The sequence below is a fragment of the Sorex araneus genome, chromosome 3 (genome assembly GCF_027595985.1).
Source record: "Sorex araneus isolate mSorAra2 chromosome 3, mSorAra2.pri, whole genome shotgun sequence".
Classification (NCBI taxonomy): domain Eukaryota; kingdom Metazoa; phylum Chordata; class Mammalia; order Eulipotyphla; family Soricidae; genus Sorex; species Sorex araneus.
The window spans coordinates 35,882,785-35,895,810 of NC_073304.1; positions in this window are offsets into that span (position 1 = coordinate 35,882,785).

Below are 13,026 nucleotides of genomic sequence, written 5' to 3' on the forward strand. Positions count from 1 at the left end.
CCCAATTGTGCACAGTAGTAATTACACCTAGTCATCTTTCTGTGTTTTGCCAATTTTAAATCCTAAGCAAATTATAGCTCCATACATACTCTTTAATTTTGTATTTTCATCATATTTACAGAAGTATTTGCACAATCACTGTCACTGTCACTGTTATCCCATTGCTCATCAATTTGTTCGAGTGGGCACCAGTAACGTCTCTCATTGTAAGACTTATTGTTACTGTTTTTGGCATACCCAATACGCCATGGGTAGTTTATGAGAGTACTGCTCTGCTGTGCGGGCACGGTACTCTCGCTAGCTTGCCGGGCTCTTCGAGAGGGGTGAAGGAATCGAACATGGGTCGGCCACGTGAAAGGCGAATGCCCTACCGCTTTGCTATCGCACAATAAAATAAATTTTATATAATGATTTGTTAGCAGCATTCATGTGTTAGCTGTTTAGAGATTTAGTTGTCTGAGTCTGAGAGACAGTACCTGGGTTACCTTGCATGCAGCCAACCCTGGTTTGATCTCCAGAATGGCAAGTCACCCTGAGCACTGCTGGGAACAATTCCTAAGTATAGGACCAGGAATAGCCCCCAGAACTGCTGGGTTTACCCCCACCCCATCACCTAAGCAAAATTAAAAAAATTAGATTGTATGACTTGTGATTCTTTATGTGCACTATTGTTTGATGCCTGAAATATTAGGAACAGCCAGAAGGAAAGATTTTCCCAGGTCTTGAGAATGTTTGATGATTGGTAGTTAGTTGTGAAAACTCATTTAACTTTACTTATTGAATTATTTTCTATTCTTGGGCCATACCCAGTGATCCTCAGAGGTTACTCCTGGCTCTGTGCTCAGCCATTACTCTTAGTGATGCTTAGGGGACCATAAGGAATGCTTGGTATTGAAGTCTGGTAGGCCACATGCAAGGCAAACACCTTATCCACTGTACTATCTCTCTGGTCCAAATAACTCATTTTTTAAAAAATTTATTTTATTGAATCACCATGTGGAAAATTACAATGCTTTCAGGCTTAAGTCTTAGTCATACAATGCTGAAACAACCATCCCTTCACCAGTGCCCATATCCCACCACCAAAAAAAAAAAAAACACAGTACGCCTCCCATCCCGCCCCGCCCCCTGCAACCCCCCTTATAACTGATAAATTTTACTTTACTTTCTATTTACTTTCATTACATTCAATATTTCAACACAATCCTCACCATTATTGTTAGGAGCACCCCTCTAGAGTCAGATCTGTTGTGAAGGGAAATGAGGTCGCGCGGCCTCAGTAGCGGCCGCGCGGTTTTGGATTTTTGTACTTTAACAACTAAGTCAAGGGAGATTTCTTCCGGATATTGGATCATTGCAAGCTTGTAAATCCCATCTGTGGTCATCATAATATGGCGTCCCCACGCCCTTCATCCCCGGGAAGGGACAGGCGAGAGAGAGAAATATCTTTTCCCTCCTGGGCGGACATGGGGTCGAGGCTTGGTTCTCTGGCTGGAGACATTCTGCAAGTAGCTGCCCGTGTTGAATTTGGTTCAGCTGGGTCGGGATTCATGCTCATGCAGCTGCAGAGGGGCCGCTAATGCGTGCGGCCCCCAGTGTCACATCTCAGCAGAGGGAGGGGCCGGTGCCTCCCACCTTCCCAAGAGCACCCTCGAGTCCTTTTGCTGCAGTTTTTGTCGTATAATCCCATCTGTGGTCGTCATAATATGGTGTCCCCACACCCTTCATCCCCGGGCCAAAGAACTCATTTTAATGTACACCATCTCTGGCTAAATTTCCTTTCCATCCTCTTGTTTTTGTTATAGGCTCTGGGTCAAGGAAAGAAAAGAATCACCTGAATATTGGCTTACATATTTTGTTTTTCCAAGAGACTCAAAAGAAGTGAGGAATTCTGGGATAGGAAAAATCTTCCAATACACACCAACTCTTAAGGGAACTCACTAGCTTTCCAGCCTCCATTCTTTCTTAGTGAGGAGAACCTCTGAAATTTTACCCTTAAAACTTTACCTTAGGGCCTGAGAGAGTACAGGAGCTAAGACACTTGCCTTGCATGTTGCTGACCTGGGAAACTCCAAGCACCATTAAAAGAATAGACAATATTGAACAATGACAATGCCTTGCCTTTGGAATATAAGCTCATTGCCAAACAGTGGGAAGAAGAGGGGGGAAAAAACCAGACCAGAGGTGATATAGGAACAGTGATAGGGGCACTTTTGTGGTGATGGAGTATAGTAATTTTGTACATCAAGACTATAAACTTTAATATTATTGTAACTACCTAAACTATAAATAAAAATATATTTCAATCCTTCCCTAAATGTGTAGGTACTTCCTGGGAATATATTTAATTTAGGGGAAAAGCAGAGAACCATCGGTGTCCAGTGCAACAGGAAGAAAGACAAGAAGAGAGGGCAGCTGGGATGGATAGGAAGGAATTGGGTGGAGAGGAGAGGACTGGAGATGAGGGAACACTTATCAAGATGAGGGACCTAAAATGGAGATGATGGAAGATGAGTGGAGATAAAGAGATCTGGAGGGGAAAAGAGGGACCATAATATGTGGAGAGGTAGCATGAGATTGAGAGAACTGGGAAGGAGATGAGGGATTAGATGGAGTTGAGAGGAGGTATATGGAGATGGGAGCTATCAAGAAAATTGGGATGGAAATGAGGAAAGGAGGTAGGAATTACAAGGGTTGCACAAGGAGTAAAGGGAATATGGACAGACATGTGGGGTGGGGGGGGGCTGAGAATGAAATGAAACAACCACTATAAAGAAAATGGAGACAAGGGGAACTAACTATAAATGAAAGGTGAAAGGGTGTGAGATGGGGAGGAGGGAGGCATGGATATAGGGGGTTTGGGATGGTGATTTATAGAGCTGGAACATACAATGAAGGAGTTGGGATGGATTTCAGGGGACTGTGGATGGAGATGAGTAGAAGTGAGGAAGGTGGTATGGAGATGGGAGGACTGCTATAGAGACGAGGGTCTAGGGAAAAAAAGATAAAGGGGGATGGAGATAAGTGTTTCGGGGAGGAGATGAGCAGGCTAATATGGTAAAAATGGAAGTTGGAGTGGAGATGAGTGAGCTGTAATGAGAGGAGAGAAGTGGAGTGGTAATAAAGGGAAGGAGAAAAGAAATAAGAGGAGGTGAGGGGTGGGAACAAGGACTGCAGAGAAGACATGAGTAGAGGTGTGAGAGCTGGAAAAGGAGACAAATCCAGCTACCCAATTGCCCTTTCTGGAGGGCATTTCAGGAGGCAAATTTTGACAGCTTAGAGGGTCAGGCTTTGTGTTGAATAGTTTAGGATGTATGTGGATCTTGGAAACATAGGCTTTGGAATGAACATAAGGACTCGAATTCACTTGATTCTTTTAGCTGTCTGACCTTGGATAAATTGGCTAATATGCCTGGGTCACAGTTTTCTCATCTATAAAATCTAGTAGAATAATAGGACCTTTGATAGGACTATTGTGAGAACTAATGATATAGGATTTGATAAGTAATAGCCAGTGTGTAGAGCACATTGAAAGTAATTATTGGACAATTTACTCTTCTATCTAGCGATGAACAAATTATTTGAATGAAAACCCCATTACTTGTCTTTAGATTCAAGCTTATTTCTGTCCCTACCCTGAAACATTCTGACCCTAGACAATAGGTTCTTGAAGAAAGAAAATTATTTTGTAAAGGGCTCTGACTTTTTTGTGTGTGTTTTGGCTTTTAGGTCACACTGTGTTGAGCGCTTACTCCTGATTCTGTGCTCAGTGATCATTCCATGCAGTGCTCATGGGATCTTGTGCTGTCTGGAATTGAACCCAGGTCATCTGTGTGCAAGCATTTTCCCTGATACTTTACTATCTCTATGGCCTTTAGAACTCTGACTCTTTACCTTGCTCTAGATGTCCTCAAATAATTGTCACCAAATGATCATTTAAAATGTGAATTTGTTTGCTAAGGTTCTGCTAAAGTGCTTGGTTGGCTTATTGCCTATGAAAGAAAGCGAAAGCTCAAAGCTCAGTAGCTTGACTTAAACAGCCCCCACTTGACTTAGCATCTAAAATGGCCTTTCTTGCTTCCTGCATCATATCTAGCTCACCACAAAAGCTGGTGTGTGTGTGTGTGTGTGTGTGTGTGTGTGTGTGTGTGTGTGTGTGATGGGGGAGAGGGGAGTGGAGTGAATTACCTCTGAGTACTCAAATGCACGATCTGCTGCACTCATTTCAGTCTTATTAATAGTCATTATCTATTTATCTGTGACTAGAAAATATCTTCACATGATTCTCAATGAAGATATCTAAAAGGAACACAAAAAATTCCTTTCTGTTTCCAGATACTGTATCCCTCTTCCTTGTGGGAGCCAACTATGTTAATAGGGTTGTGGATCTTTGGGGAAATGTTTTGTGAGATGCGTGGTTTTTTTTTGCTTTTAGGGTCACACCGGCAATGCACAGGGGTTACTCCTGGATCTTCACTCAGGAATTACTCCTGGAGATGCTCAGGGGAACATATGGGATGCTGGGAATCGAACCTGGGTCAGCTGCATGCAAGGCAAACGCCCTACCTGCTATGCTATCGCTCCAGCCCTGAGATGCGTGTTTTTGTTTTGCTTCATATGTGGTGACATTATTTACACTGCCATGTGTTCTGACTTTTGGCTGCATAAGAACATTGGCAGTATTTCTATGTCAGTATATAGAGTTTTCTCATTCTTCGGCCACTGCATGGATGTACTCATATCTTGGCACTTCAATATCTGTTATGTAATTCATATACTTAAGTAAGTGTCAGTAATAAATTAATGAAATATTGAATGATAAGAAGCAAAGACCCTTTCACGCTGCTTTTGGAAAATTAGATGAGTATATTGCTCTATATTGTTTCAACTTATACCATAATCAGTCTTCTGATAGAACAGAAATCTGTCTTACTCATTTCTATCCATTAGAGGGAGACAGGAACCTGTTGTATAAAACCAAGACTGCAAATCTCTAACTAGAAAATCTGAATCAACTCTACAGCAGGTGATCCTTTGTAGAATTTAAACTGAATGAATAAATAAATAAACCTATCCAGAACTGGGTTTCTAGGGTTGAAAAAGAAACTTGAGTATAGGAGGAGAATGAACCTAGACAAGCAGTGAGGACATGGGTGAACTCAACTCAGTCACCAGAATCAAGACAAACCACCCTCATGGTATGTGTGTGTATGTGTGACAGGGGTTGGGGGTGGGGGTTGCTAGTAGACTCTTTATATTTTGAAAGGGGAAAATGGGACATTCAGTGGTACTCAAAATTTACTCCTGGTTCTGTGCTGAGGGATGACTCCTAATGATGCACATGGTGATGTGGTGGTGGCTATCTAACTGAAGTTGACCAAGTGCAAGGCAAACACCTAAACTTCCCTGGTGTAGTGTTTACAGATTCCCTATAAAAAAACTAGAATCAGATGGAGAACAATAGAGAAGTGTTCAGTCAAGGTGCTGTGTTCAGACTGAAGCTGACTGAGCACTTTTTTTTTTTTTTGCTTTTTGGGTCACTTCTGGCGATGCACAGGGGTTACTTCTGATGACTGAGCACTTTTGAGAGACTCTCTGGCAGTACTGAACCTACACTGTATCTATTCACATGGTAGATAAATTGTAAATCTGTTAGATATTTGACAATCGGCTCTACTGATCCAGAGTGAACAGTTTCCTTTCTGCATACCACTGAGCCTTCTTGGACTTTAGTTTCCTTTCCAGAAAAATGAAAATAACAAACCATCTTTTAGGCAGATTTCATTATATGGTGGATACATAAGCACTTCAAACACTTTTTTTGGCTTTTAGGCCACACCCAGAAATGTTCAGAGGTTTGCTCCTGACTCTGCACTCGGGAATTACTCCTGGCAGTGCTTAGGGGACCTATGGGATGCTGGGGATCCAACCTGGGTTGGCTGCATTCAAGGCAAATGCCCACTCACTGTACTATCGCTCCAACCCCACTTTGAACACTTTAAAGTAATGTCCCCAAGTTCTCTGATCATAAACTCACCCAGTGGCTTGTGGAAAATGCCCATTTGTCGCATCTGTTCCAGAGCTCCTGGTGCAGAGCTGGGGCTGAGGAAGGGAGGTGGAAGGGGTGCTGAGAATCTGGATTTAGAATGTGACTTGGGTCACATATGATTCAGGAACATGTAGAAACACTAACACTATAAATTACTTTTACAATTGGATTGTACCTCTCTGGTTCCCTTCCCAAAGTCTGTGAAGAAATTCATGCAGAGTTCTAGTAGTTGTTCCAGCAGGGCATTTATTTCTTCTATGGCTTCCTACACCCACCTAACTCAGATGTCTCTGACTAGGAAACTTATTCCTTGTTCACTGCCTGGCTAAATTTCTCCTACATCTATGTAGTTCTTTGCTCTGAGAATCACTGGGTGGTTTTAGGCTTCCTTTTTTTGAGAATTTACCAAGTATTGGATATATTGCAATTCATCCTTTATTTTTTTATACTGGCAACAATATAATGAACTTAATTTGTGCAATTCCCATTTTGTAATCTTCCCAGAGGAAGATCAAAGTGCTGAGGAGTGAGTTCAATGGCATGAAACGTTTAGTGGTCAGACTGAAAACCAAATTTAGCCCCCCTGACTCTAAGTCTGGGCTCCAATCCTGCTATGAGCATTCCTGGCCTGGCTGTTTTGGTGCCTCTGAGTTCCCCATCTAATCTGGAGAAGTCCTGCGCTCTGAATACAGCTCCCAGAGTTCTTTTTTTTTTTTTTTTTGGTCACACCCAGCAATGCACAGGGGTTACTCCTGGCTCTGCACTCAAGAATTACCCTTGGCAGTGCTCAGGGGACCATATGGGATGCTGGGATTCGAACCCAGGTTGGCCGCGTGCAAGGCAAACGCCCTACCTGCTATGCTATCGCGAATAAGGAATTTATAGAGAAAACTACAGCTCGGATAGGACATGGGTAGAATTCAAAGGATAGCCCAACAGAGATTAGCATGCTCTTTGTCACAGATTTGTCCAGATAATGTAAAGAGCCCTGGGGAATCAATGCAAATCTCTCTTTAAGAGGACTCTAATCAAGCAACTTCTTACATCAGAATGTCCACAAAGCTTCCAATCCACCATTCATTTCCCCTTTGTAAATGGTAGTATAGGTTACTAGTTCTTAAATATCTTTCTTCCTCTGGTTAGACTATAAAGCCTTCAGGAACATTAGTGGAGGTTAAGTGACACTGGTAAAGGGATTGGTGTTGGAATATTGTATGCCTGAAACTCAATCGTGAATAACTTTAACTTTGTAATTAATGGTGATTCAATTAAAAAATAAATAAAGATTAAAAAATCCTTAGGGAGATCAGCAATTCATAGATAATTGGACTTTCCTATGAATCAGGTTTCAATGAAACCCTCTGCAACTTTCTTGGTGTGTGATATTGGGCAAGTTACCTAAATTTTCTGAAGCTTATCTTAATTGGAAACATAAATACTATTCACGCTGAGAACTTGTTTTAAGGATTAAATGAAATAATGGGTTCACAAGAAGCTGCTAAACGAATAATCATTATATCCTCCTCCTTCTATTCCTCATCCTCTTCCTCCTTATCATCATCATTGTCACGTGAAAGTGAACACTTTTGAGTATTCTTGAGTACAGGTAGGCACTTAAAGCATTATGCTTTTCTGCATCAAAGTGGTATGCTCACAAAGAGATAAATGCATGAGGGGCAGAAAGAGTCTCAAAGAACGCTTTATAAAAGAATAAGTGCAATATCCAGTGTCAGAAGAAAGTAAAGTGGAAAACTAAAGAAACTGTCAAGAATTTACTCCTCTGAATGGAATTTTAGGCTAAGATGGGAGGGAAGGGTAAAGGGAAGGAATGGGTCAGGTTGACACAACCTGTGGGTTTTAGCAGAAATAGCATGGCAGACATCCGGAGACTCATGCATTAGAAATGCAGGGAAGAATCTCCTGAAGGAGGCAAGTAAGCAACTACATAAAGAGTCACGATGACCTGTAAGGGTTTTTCTAGAAAACTCACTTAAGTTTCTTTACTTATAAATGAAGATTAAGAGCAATGCACCAGGATTGGTATGAGGGAAGAAGGACATGGCAGTGCAAGAACTTTATTAACTGTAAAAGTCAATGTTGTACAGTCAATGTTGTCCTGGGATGGCTGTTTCTTTGGTAAGCTGTGGCTGGTCAAGGCAAGAATAACTGGGAGCAGATGGAGGAGGTATAAGGCATCTACACGGGCAGGATTATCAAAGAGAGATTAGTGGGTAAAACTTCATGGAGAGATAACAAGTAGGAGAGGAACACTAGGAGGGAGCAATATCAGGCTGTCAGAGCATTGGATAGTACTTACAAGCGGTATGAAATACTTGGTGGCATTCATTTGAAGGTGTAATTCCCTGCCAAGGAGGGGATTGAATAATGAAGGAAACCATTTCTTGTTCTGGCTAGGCTCCTCAGATCAAGCATCAAATATGTGAAAGAAGAAGTACCCCTGCCTCCCTGAGCATAAGAAGGGTTCTATAATTAAAGGCCATTCATGCAAGGATGGGGAGAGAGCTCAATGGGCTGGAGTACATGTTTTGCATATGAGAGCTTTGGGTTAAGTCCTCAGCATTGCATGTTCCTTTGACACTGCCAGGAAAGACACCCCCCCTCCACCAGCACCTAGCTGGGAAGAGCCCTTGGGCATTATTGAATGTGTTCCCCAAACCAAGCCAAACCAAAAGATTATAAGGCAGAGTATGCCACTGGAAGATTAGTTGGTATGCATCTAAGATTATATGAGACTTTTCTAGTAACTTTCCATGATATGAACATGAAAGTTATAAATGTCAAATAGATTTACAGAAGTAGATAAAGCTCTAGTATTTTTTTTGAATTCTAAACAACATGGAGTCATACAGTTTTATTAAAATCAGTGACCATTTAAGCCATATCTGTCTATCCCCTCTTTTTTTTTACTTCATTTCTGGGAATATTAAGCTGCCTGACCACTTATTAATATTGTTTTATTCAGTTCCAGAAGACACAGGGAGGTTGCAGTTGCAGAATTACATTTGGGTCATTTGTGAAATTGCAAATTACAATTTGCCATCATTCCTAATAGTTATTTCACAGTTACCTTCTTGTTCTCATATTCATATTCATATTCATGCCAGTGACCTCTAGGAGCTAGTTTCTTTCATCAGTCAAAATAGAATTGCTTTAATCAAAATTGGGATTAAACTCTGGAGGAACAGAAACATATAATTTTCATGTTGTTTGGTTTCAAAATAGATGGAAAATTAGAAATGATTCAAGGTATGCAAGAGATTTGTGTAGTTCTTATGGAAGGAGCAGGAGACAGGGCAAAACCTTGTTTTATCTGTTCTATCTGAGGATTTTTTAGAAGGGGCTGGCTGAGCAGACTGATTCACTTCAGCTTCAAGTCCTTTACAGTCTTACCTGTGGTCTGGGCGCTCACCTATCAAGTTAGGGCTACATTGCTGTTATGCCCTTGGCACCTTACTTACTCTCAAACTTAGATCAAGAACAAAGTGAAAAAATATATATCAAACTTATGTCAAGAACAAAGTTATGAAAATAAGCCAGAGCTGGTCATGCCTCTACAAGAAACTGGCAACATTTCATTCTGCAATATCCAAGCTCGACAGGACAATGTGCCTCAGTTTACACCACAGATAAGAAAAGCATCACAAGGTAATAGCAAAGAACATGTGAGATTAGTGGGTAGACAAAATTGGGTTGGAGATTTCAAATGAAACCATTTCCCAAAGCTTAGCTTCCCCATCTAGAAAGTACTGAAATAAAGCTATCCATGCAAACCTGCCTATTGTGGTGCCTGGTGTCACAAGACACTCCATAAACATTTTATATCTGCCAACATCAGACTTGGAAGAACTCTGCTAAAATTCAAATTCTATTTCCCAACTCTCATTTATGAGCAGTTGAGATAACCTCTGACTCATCACATTGGTGATCCTATAGTTCCCATTCATCATCACTCCAAAAAAGTGCTATTGCAAGTGCAACAAGTCTTTCCCTCAAGTTTCATCACTCAGGTCTTGAACTTAGACAGATGTATAAGGAGGGTAGGGGGATAGCTGCCTGAGTGCTGGAGCACATACACAGTTAGTTTGATTTCTAGGCCTTGAGTTTGATCTCTAGTACTACATGCCCCCCTCTGAACACTGCTGGGTGTGGCCCTTGGTGACCCCCAAACACCACTGCAATGGTTCCCACTCCCTTCAGGACTGAAAAAATGGCCCCTACCAATATAAACAAAAATCAGATTGATTTCTAGAAACATAACATGGCCAATGTACATAACCTTGTTATTCTCTGGAACAAGCAAGAACATCTTAGGACCTACAACTTCTCACTTGGTGTCAGGTCCAGAAGAGAATAAGTGATGCCCCAGGCCATCCTATACACAGCACTCCTTTTCTTTTGTAGGATTTCTTCCTCCTCTTCCCTTTTCTACAATAACTTTTGCTCTCTTCTGCATTTTATTTGCTTGGTTTTGCTCTGGGTAGCTTCTTTTGTGTAAAAATATCTCCTCTTTCCCTATCATTTTTTGCAAGAAAATGTTGACTATCTGGGTTCTGCAGTGGGATCCCACAGGCACTGTGTTGTGTTGGGGATGCTGGAGACTCTGTACCCGCTCTGTACAATGGCAGCACCATAGTGTTGGTGACAGGCTGAGTGATGCAGGGGAAGCATGGCATGTGCTCTACTGAGCTGTCACACAGTCCTCATTGCACTCAGGCTTCACAAAGAAGGCTAGGCACCTTGATAGGGAGGCCTTTCTCAAAACACACCTGTCTTACTCTGTCTTCCCTTTGCCAGAGATCAGTCAACTCACTCATCTTATTTGTGTAATCATGAATTAGTACATTCACATTAGCCATTGTAAGCAACACAGTTGAATTTTAACAATTCAACACTCTTATGCCAATGGTAGACCGAATGCCAAAATCTTTAGCCCTTGTGGCTTTGATTTTAGGCAATAGCAAGTAGGGATTTAAAGAATATTTGGCGGGTGGCTAGAAAAATAGTACAGGGGTTAAAGTCTCCTGCCTTGCATGCTACCAACTCTGGTTCAATCCCTAGCACTGCATATGGTCCCCTGAGTACTGCCAGAGGTGCTCTGCCAGGAGTGATCCCTGAATACAAGCACTGGATGTGACCCCACGAAACTTGTTGGGTTTTTTTTTGGTTTTGGGTCCACATCCAGTATTGCTGGGTAGGGGGGAGCATGCCATGCTGGGGATTGAACTAGGGTCAACCATGTGCAAGGTATGTGCCCTAACCTCTACAATCTCTCTCTGGACCCAGAGTCAGGCTTTTCAAGTTGCAGCTTGTAGGCCAGTCCTTTGTCCTTTGGCCAGTCATGGCCAGGTGGACATGAGCTAAGATCCCTGCTGAGCAGGTCCAACCTCCCACTTGAGATTTTTAGAATGCATTTTTATCAAGCTAGACTCAAGACCTCCTTATTTTGTTTGGTAAAGTTGGCATAATCATCTTCCCAACTCACAGCAGTCACCCAGGCAAAGATACCATTATTTTCCTGGAACTGCCAGGGGGAGTCAAACATGAATACACTCACGTTAATTATCTTTGCTATGTTCCTGAGTTTAGATTCCTCATGTAATAGACCATTTCTGTGGGTGTTTGAGTCTTTAGAAAGAGAAGGTGCTGTTCCCATGAATGGAGCTCCTCAAGGAAGCATCACAGCCAATGTGGAGCACAGCTCAGGCCTCCAGTACAAGTTGGGTGCTTGGTGGCAGGGGAATTTGAGAACATGACTGTCTGCAGGAGATGCAGTATCTGATAATTCATTTCTGATTGATTGTTGTCCAGGTTTATGGAGGAAAAGTCTCTGGCACGTCCTTCTCAGCCAATGATAAGCCATTTGTTTCAATCACAGAATGGGAATAATTTATCACAGAATTGGTCTAGAGGTGTGTTGTGATATGAAATACGATATAGAAATTAGAATTTGGCTAATTGCTCAATCAGGGATTGTTGTCTACGAAGATAATTTTGCTACTGGGCTCCTGGTTCATGGTGCATGGCTTCAGACAGCTGATGTAAGCGCTATGTGCCCCATTTCCTCAACTAAGAAGTGAGGTCCATATCACTCAGCTGGAATGAAGATTAAATGGGATGTACACTCAAGCATTCTCTGGTACCAAGCAAATACTTGCCTGAAGTCAATTGTCAATTTTATTTTATTTTATTTTTTGCTTTTTGGGTCACACCCGGCAATGCACAGGGGTTACTCCTGGCTCTTCATTCAGGAATTACTCCTGGCAGTGCTCGAGGGACCATATGGGATTCTGGGAATCCAACCCAGGTCGGCCCTGCACAAGGCAAATGCCCCGAGAAAGGCAAACCCACTGTGCTATCACTCCAGCCCCAATTGTCAATTTTCTTAACCCTCACATCTGTTGGCTCACAATGGAAACATCTTCATTTAACTTCCATTCTTGAAGTATCATGTTACAAGTTGTACTGATTTTTTTTTGTCATTTAAATGTTCTCTTAGGGTGGAAAGAAGGTAGCAACAGATGGGTAGACACCCAGGAGAGGAACTGCTGAGATGAGTAAGCATTAGCTTGTCCTCGGCAGTTACCCACAGCCAGACTCCCTCCTGTCCAAAGTCAAATCTCTGCCAAGAGGATCAGAAAACTCTAACTTAGGACTTGAGGGGACCCAGGATTCCTGGCATTAATGGAAATTGGACTGGGCAAGGATGCAGTAGAGCTTTTTGACAGACATCATTTATCAAGTAGGCATTTAAACCTATTTAAACCTCCCTTTTATGAACACAGAGCACCCTAGAGTTCCTTTAGGCTGTTTGACAAAATCCTAAATACCTGAGGCTGGCCCTATAAGTTTTCCTCTAAATGTTCCTGCAATTTTCTATCAGAGATCTGGAGTCAAAACTGGATTAAGGTGGTGGGTTTGGTGCTAGAACATTATATGCCTAAAGCTCAACCATCAAT